The sequence below is a fragment of the Dipteris shenzhenensis genome, chromosome 17 (assembly GCF_047967505.1).
Source record: "Dipteris shenzhenensis isolate YYH24624 ecotype China chromosome 17, Dip_SZ_1.0, whole genome shotgun sequence".
NCBI lineage: Eukaryota > Viridiplantae > Streptophyta > Polypodiopsida > Gleicheniales > Dipteridaceae > Dipteris > Dipteris shenzhenensis.
This window is the reverse complement of record NC_141612.1, coordinates 10,700,826-10,707,838: the sequence shown is the minus strand read 5'-3', so window position 1 is coordinate 10,707,838 and position 7,013 is coordinate 10,700,826.

Below are 7,013 nucleotides of genomic sequence, written 5' to 3'. Positions count from 1 at the left end.
ATCTTTCTAGAGACCCTGGATGCTGGCGAGTTTAGATAGCACATTGAGGTCTCAGGGTTGCGAGGTCAGTGTTTATGGTGCAGGCAGATGGGTCACCTGGCCAGGTATTGCAGAAAGGGTTAGGGCAAGTATCCCCATCAGCCGCGCCCAGAAGAAGGGGCTACTCACCCAGAGGGAGCACATCCTAGGATAGGACAGAGGATGGAGTCCCAGACACCCTAGGTAGAGCCTTCAGATGGGGCTTGGACTAGGGTGAAGTGCAAAAGCCGAGCAAGAATACCTTGAAGAATTGTAGACAGAGCACTAGACTCGAAGGGCAGAGCAGGTGGCACCTCCCCACTCTAAGGTGAAGTAGGTAGAATATGCCCCAACGGACCTCCCCCATACATCGGAGCATGAGACCTTGGACAGAGCCCAAAGGAGCTGAACCATCAACAAGATCAGGAGGTCATCAGCCTTAGTGCCATTGATCTAGTGGCTCTCACCACCACCTCTTGGATCATTTCACCAGTTCCACCCTCGATTCCCCCTAACCCCCCTCGAGGAGGGGATACTCATAGGCTATTTCCAGGTAGCTCCATGGTCCAATCCGCCAAAAGTCCCTCAGCAAGGGTTGCCTAGGGTGGGGCTTTAGGCCTAGAAGCTGAGAGAAGAGGCCTCCTGAAGATGCCTTCTGTGATGAAGTAGTGACATGGAGATGGGAGGAAGACTGGGCTGTGACGAGGAGGCCTTTGCCTGAGGATGAAGAGGAGGCTCTGCAATGCCCTTGCCTAGAGTCTTTGGGTTAGGGGCGGGGGAGGGAGAGGGGACGAGAGGAAGAAAAAGAAGCAACCGATACTACAGATGCTAGAGGAGGGAGGAGGGGGGAGGAGAGCTACCAGCGGGGGGCTGAGTGGTAAGGGTGATAGAACTGGAGGGGCAAGAGGGGTGGGCAAAGGGGGGGGGATGACAATCATGATTTTGTAGCCCTACAAAGGGGGCTTGATTGGAGTGGTTGGCTCTCACACCCACCCTTTCTAGGGGTTCAATTTTTCCTCCACTGGGAAGGAGAAGTGGACCCCCTCTTTTTTTGGTTGTATGATGAAGGAATAAATATATCGCATGATGGAGGAATGGATTGGCCCTTAAGGAATTGACATTTGGCTCAACCATGGTGACTCCACCACTTTTTAGCTAGGTTTTTCTTTCGAGGAGCCTGGCATAGGTTTTGCAATGGGGTTTATTCGCATGGGATCATAGATTTACTACAATAAGGTCACGCATTGGTCTCTCTACTAGTGCACAACCAAGCTGGGGTTCATTCATGACGCAGTGGTCCCTCACGATAGGCATGGAACCTATTATGCCCTTGGTACAGAGACATACTGATGCAGATTACTTTCCCTCTGAGCCCGCCTCAAAGTCACAAAGGTTAGATGTGGTGGTGTAGGCTCCCACACTTAAGAGATCCCTCCCTACTCAGGCCTCTTCGCCATGAGATGGACGTTAGTGAGTTAGAAACTGTATGGGCTCCATGATTATGCACATACTTCAGCCACAATACGATATACTTCAACCATATGGTTGATCATTCAATGGATTTTCTTCTAATCTAGAAGAATATGTTTTCAGATATCATCCGAAGACATCACCTTTTGCTTGGGAGAGGACCAAAGGTGTGGCCTCCCACAGTAGTAGGTAGGAGTGGACTTAGGTCAGCTGGGACCCAGTTGCAGTGATAGAGAGACGCAGACGGTCACATGCATGTGGACTCTTAAGAGATTTTAGAGTTGACTATAGAGGTTTATAAGAGATTATTCCACGTTAAGGAGGAGTCTCTGCCGATGATTACAGCTAGGGAGAGTGTATGGGATCACGTCTTGGCAGTGGTGTCTTAGAGCATGAGCACACAACTAGACGTGCCTTTGATGGGCCGAGAGCTCTCAGAGGAAGGCCCTTCCTTCTCAAAAGTTCCCCACAGAGGATGGTTTGGCTCTGACCTTCTTCAAGTGTTTCTGGGGGCATGTTTGCACTCCTCTTTGTCTAGGCTTTTAGGAGATTTTTGAGACAAGCTCACTTCCTCAGTCTTTGAGTCAAGGGTGGATTTGTTTGATCCCAAAAGGGGGAGACAGGATGGACTTCCAACAGTGGAGTCCAACTACCCTACTAGACATAGCTTACAAGCTTCTGGAAAAGGTCTTAAGTTTCAAGGTGCAGCCTCATCTTGAAGACATCATTCATGATACTCAAACAGGGTTTGCCTAGAACCCAGTATCTTGGACAATGTTTCCACCTTTTGGGAGGCTCTCAACTGGGCTTGGGAGGAGGTGCAGTCTCTCACTATTCTTCTCTTGGACTTTGAGAAGGCATATGATAGGGTAGCGTGGCCCTTCCTTGAGGACACCATGTAGCCATTGGGCTTCTTAGATAGGTGGATCAGAGGGGTTTCGGTGCTCTATGCAGGTAACTCCAGTCAAATGCTTATTGGTGGCCATATAGGTGAGGCCTTCGCTCTCTCATTTTTAGTTCAATAGGGCTTCCCCCTTGCCCCTTTTCTCTTTTTGTTCATATAGTGGAGGCTTTGGACTACTTCTTAGGTTTGTAGGCCGTGGGTCTTACAGGGATGATACACAACACTTTACATGGAGGTTTTGTAGAGCGAGACGTGAGGATGTTACGGAGGTTCTAGCCTTTATTGTGTGGCATATGGAGCCAGGATTAACTAGGCCAAATCAGTCTAATTCCTTATAGCAACAAACGAGATCTAGAAGGTACGAGATTTGAGGGTGGCCTTGGGCTTCCAATGGATACCGAGGGGGCATACAATGAGATATCTTGGATGCCAAGTGGACATAGACATTTTCGTATATCATCAGATTACCCCAGTCCTAGAGAGTGTGTAGTGCAAGCTTCTTTATTGGAGCTCTCTCACTAGTAGGCAAGGCAAGGAGTGATGATGGAGCCAGGTACTCCTTGCCATTGCCTGGTACATAGCCTCTTGCTAGGGCTTTCATAGGGGTTATATGGGGTAGCGTAGGCGCTTGGTGTGCAACTTCCTCTGGGCAAGTTATGATGGCACTCAGAACTCCCAAGCGAGGGTGGCATGGAAATCTATGATTTTGCCACAAGCCCAAGAGGTTCTTGGCATCATTGATCTGGAAATGTAGAGGAGAGCCCTATTTAGCAAGCTGGTGGTACAAGGTCCCACTAAAGGCGTTGAGCCTTGGAAGCTCTTAATGTTCTCATGAACACTCCTAGCACCACAAGTGGTCAGTGGCAGACGTCCTATAGATGGATTTTCTTAGTGGCTCCTCTCATGGGGAAGGGATATCCATTGATGAGAAGCCTTTTAGGGTCCAGAAGCACCTAGGGGCTAGCCCCACTTGCCGAGAGGAGTTTGATAGGCAGCGGTGTGTGTGGCATCTCGATGTAGGAATCTAAAGGTATGCATGCTTAGTAAGAAGACACATATTCGCTTGGCAGAATGGGATAGCAGCCCTGTGAGATCTTTTGGAACTTGGAGGCAGATCCTTATGGATGAGGAGGACAGGGAGCATGCTCTTTCTCATATGAGAGGCGCATACACTAGCATGGCAAAGATAGATGCACGGACTCCAGATTGTTGGTCTAGGCAATGCTTAGTGCCTCTCAGTTACAGTTCCTTACGCAAACATTGCCTTCCTTTTGTGTATGTACTACTATAGGGTAGGCAAGGGAGGCTTGGTAACAACAAAGCTTAATAGAGATTGCTTGGAGTGGTTTTGGCCCGCTCACTTGGAGCACCCAGATAGAGTGGAGGAGGTGCCTTGCTTCTCCTACATGACACATTTTGGTTGACACCTGTTGTTGGAAGCAACATCCTGGACCCCCTTAAGGGAGTAACATTAGGTAGAGCAGGAGGTCTGCAAAGAGGTCATCTCCTGCTTTTGGTCATATCGTTGCTGTAGCCTACAACCTCGGAAGATCTCTTACTTCTTTTCGATGGTAGGTCACGAAGGCCTACCCATCAGCCTTTGGTTGGAGCAGATGTAGGTGGATGGCAGATGCCTTGCTATACCGGAGTAGTGATGGAGGTCATCCCTCACTCTCTATAGGGTTGCCCTACAACGTAGAGGATCTGGTTAGTAGCTTTGAGGATAGTGGCTAGCACGCATCGGATGGAGAGAGACTTCACTTGGGGATGGTTGCATGGCTCACAGGGGGGGAGCATGCATTCTCAATGAGCAATCCCACCACTCCATTTTTTTTCTAGATTAAGGTATATGAGTCGGCTCCTCCTAGCCACGTTTGCCTAGCACCCTTGCCAGAGGATAGTGTGGTGGGAATAGTCGCACCAACATCACTGCTTTGCATATCTGTGTTGCCCGCTCCTATTGGGAGATGGGAAGCTAATAGATTACTGTGGCAGGCACTCTAGTTACCATTTAGCAAGATCAGCCACTCTGGTCGCCATTTAGCAAGACATTGTTACACCCTTCTTGCCATTTTGGAGCGAGGGACTCCGAGTTCTAAAGCAATCATTTTCGCAAGGCTTGGCATGCAAGCATTTTCTATATCCTCATTGCGAGACATATTTTCTAGGTGTGAATCCCGCCACATAGGTTTTGTTAGCCCCTCTTTTAAAGATTCCCTATGTTATATGCTGGGTTCCCCAAGAAATAAGCTGGCCCTTTTATGGAGACAACCAGCTCTCCTTATTTTTCCATGGTTAGCACCATTTTGGGATTTTTCTTATTTGTATGGTGTTTTCCAAGCATAAATAGACATTCCTTTCCTCTGGTAATAAAAAAAAGAAAAAGGAGTAGATCGGAGACTCACATGAGGAAATAACATGTTTTCAAAGTTTAAGGCACTAGTCTTTTTTTTTGAAACTCACATATGAAAATTCAAGGCACTGTATCTAAAAATCAAATGTACAATGAACAATGCTTTGCTATCTAATCCAGAAGTAGAAGAGCAAGTGATGTATTATCTTACATGGAAGAAAATAACAAGATGCATCAACAACTCATCCTTTGTCCCAACAACTCTTGGACTAGCCTTCTAATCTCTACATGCTCTTGTTAAGATGTTTATACATTGGCAATTAGTTGACATACTATTGAGGATTGAATCAATTCCTTGCTATTTATGTCCCTATTTAGTGATGGTGGTTATTTTGGAAATTCGAGTGCACATGTGTTTGTAATTTAGCACATATCTTTAAATTTTGCATAAATCATCCAATGAATTCTTCTTTGCATTCTTCTTCTTCTTTCTTAACGTAGTAAACAAGTTCCAATGATAGGTCTCTTTCACAAACATCTTAAGATTCATTCTTATAAGTAATATGCAATGTTGAGTATGCCACATTTTTGAGACTGGTAACCACATCTCTTTCTTTATAGAACATATTAATTGTCTCTATGATATAATAAATAGCATACTCCTTGTCTTTCATAAAACTGATATCAAAGCAGTCATGGGAACAATGTCCATAAGGCTTTATATTTGTCTTTTCCAAATTGATAAAAAGAATGCAATGAAGCATATAGCTTGTGACAATCTTGGATCCAATAAAGATTATATGGATTAGGATAATGATCTTCAATTTTAGATCATCATCAATCCTTTATTTAGTAATGTACCAAGGCTTCCATTACCCACATATAGCTTGTGACAATCTTGGATCCAATAAAGATAATATGGATTAGGATAATGATCTTCAATCCTTTATTTAGTAATGTACCAAGGCTTCCATTGCCCACATCTCCAACATAGATTATTATGTCATTTACAAGTTCTTGTCATATTTACTTGACCTAAAGTATATGCCTCATTATCTTTTATATTGCATCAAGTGATGTTGAGAGAGAGAGAGAGGGAGAGAGAGGAGAAAGGGAGGGAGAGCAGGAGGGAGAGAGGGAGAGATGCATTAATGTCTTCAAGAGGCATCGCAAGCCTATGAGACAAGGTACAATTGATTAAAAAACAAACTCATACAAGAAACCATGGGTTGAGGCAAAGGGCTTGCTAGGGCCCTTGCTAAGTGCTATACTAAGAAAATCTAAACTCAAAACACACAAAGTAAAAAAAAATTGAGATGACAAGAGATGTGACTATCATAGATGATCTTGGTGCCATGGAAGCTCTCTGATGGGGTACGAAGATATCATGTATCTCCCTTTGTTGGGTTGTCTCTCATTGTAGTGCGGGGCATGGACATGTATCTCGTGAGCCATATTGAGAGTGACATGTTGATTGTCATAGTCCCCTCTGAGTAGAGCTAGGGCCAGTTGGGCCTCCATCATGCATGCTCTAGTCAACCTTTGCATCGTGTGTGATCTCTTTGTCTCCAGCTCCACAACTTCGTGTCATCCATTCCCGTTGATCCACTCTACCCTCATATTAGCGAACTCCTCCTTCTCGACTCCACTATGTCTTGGGGCTGTGTCTCAAATGCAAATAAATCTGTGACATGTCACTATGATTGATCTAATCTCTATCTCGTGGCATTATCACCTCCTATTGTCTGATTTATCTCAATACATCCTCTCCACTCCACTATGTCCTGGGGCTATCTCAAATGCAAAGAAATCTGTGACATGTCACTGTGCTTGATCTAATCTCTATCTCTTGTGGCATTATCACCTCGTGTTGTATGATCTATCTCAATAGGGCCTCTCTGTGTCACCGCATCTCAATCGAATAGAGACCAATGCAAACCTACTATGAAAGTGGATCAACCAAGAGAGTGGCCCAAGATTTCACTCCTACTAAAAAGACAAGGGTATCATCCATGGATGTCATAATAGACTAGGAAAGTACATAGCAATTGCTCCTTTGTCTCCACCTCCTATAGTGTGAATAACCTTGTTAGAGCTCTACAACACTGACAATACACAGAAAAGTATGAGCTTATATTCATAGACTGAATAAAAGAAGGGCTACATCTCGAGAGAGTGAGAGAGCTCAACAACATGAGCAATTTGAAGTAGAAATCCAATGAATACCGCCCTAGACTGAGGGCAAATCATGAGAGAACCACCAGGAGA